This window comes from Apus apus, chromosome 1 (assembly GCF_020740795.1).
Source record: "Apus apus isolate bApuApu2 chromosome 1, bApuApu2.pri.cur, whole genome shotgun sequence".
NCBI lineage: Eukaryota > Metazoa > Chordata > Aves > Apodiformes > Apodidae > Apus > Apus apus.
The window spans coordinates 31,598,727-31,600,364 of record NC_067282.1 but is presented as its reverse complement, the minus strand read 5'-3'; positions in this window follow the sequence as shown (position 1 = coordinate 31,600,364).

Sequence of the window (1,638 nt, the reverse complement as noted above, 5' to 3'; positions counted from 1 at the left end):
TTCAAGGTTGGGGTATTGCTTCATGACTTCCTGATGGGTGATGTCAAGAAGCAGGTGCTCTCCCCATCATTACTCAGATGTGTCTCATTGTTGGTAAAGTAATTGTTATTGTACTATTTGGGTCCAGTGCTAAATTATATCCACTTATTTTGATAGTAACTTGTTACACGGTGGTTTGATGTATTCCAGACTGTTTCCTTTAATTTGTTGGAGCATGTAATCATGCCTGGTTCAGTCAGCCTCTTTGGAAGGCAGTGTGTATCAGTTTCTTAGGTTAGGCAGACCTAAACAGGGCATTCTGTCATGTATTGAGCAGAAAACTAGACTGTTTTCCTACAGTTAAAATTACCTACATGGATCTGTGTCATTCTCACATGTTCTTCAAAGCCTGAGCCAGACTTCAACTAATTTGCTTGTATGTCTGGACCATTTCCCCACTTAATTTTACAGTGCTGCAGACCTAATACACTTTGCAACAAACACTTCCATAGGGTTTTGGAGAATGCTTTCCACAAAATGGACCAGTCAGGTACATAAGATGGATCTACAGAAGAGTCAGTCACACCTCCAAAATTGTAGATAAACCTATGAGCCAAAGTCCAGAGGAAGGAAAGATGACTTGGAGGCAGGAAAGACTGTAAACAGACAAAAGTTAAATGAGCTATACGAAGGGGACACTTGACCTAAATGGGACCCTCAGAGGACCATGAGAAAGAAGGTGCCTACCAAATGTTGAATGCCTTTATGAGGAAGGGGTTTTGGTACTCAATGCATGCTGAGGTACGGGAAGCATGGAAAGGTGCTCCTAACCAAGGGTTTGGAAAAGCCTCTGTGGCAGATTGACTATGTGAGGGGAGGCTCTGATCTGGTTCAGGCGGTTTCAACACAGGTTTCTGCCATTTTTTCACCTCAGCCCTTTAAAAATTACTCTGAACTCTGTTGTCTGCTTTGGACAGCGGAACTCGACGCTACTTGTGCTCGCTTTAGCCTGGGCTGAGTGAGGAGGGAGTTAAGACATGGAGGGGTTAAGAGGCCTTTGCTCCCCGGAGGACCTGGACCCACAAAAGAGGCCCGAGGATGACCGAGAGGACACACCGGGGGTGAGCACCGATTCCAGGCGCCCGGGAATTTGGGGGAAAAAGGTCCAGCAGACACGACCAGGGCAAGTGGCCTTGGCTGCCGGGTGCCTGCCAAACCTGCCTGGGGACACGGGGTGAGGAGGGGGCAAGGGGTGGCGGCTGCCAGGAGCCGACTGCGGCAGCGCTGCCCGTACTTTGTTCACACATGGTAGAGGGGAAGCGAAGAGTTTCGCTCCGCGAGGAGGAGCCGCGCTAACCGCGACCGCTGGGCTACCGGCCCGGTGCCGGAGGCCGGGGCTCCGGGGGCAGGGGCGGGCCCGACCGACCCTCCCCTCCCGCCGCGGGCCGGCGGGGGCTGGTCTTTGCCGGCGTTGGGGAGGCGAGGAGGGGGCGGTGGTGATGTGTGTGGCGGGGCCGGAGGGGCAGGGGCGCAGCGCCCGGGGCTGATTGGCCGCCCAGTTTATAAGAGGTGGCTCGGCCGGGGCGGCGGGGTTGTTTTGCCGAGGTTGGAGAGCTCCGCCGAGCCGCGGGCCGCCTGGGGAGCCGTCCGAGGGGAGCG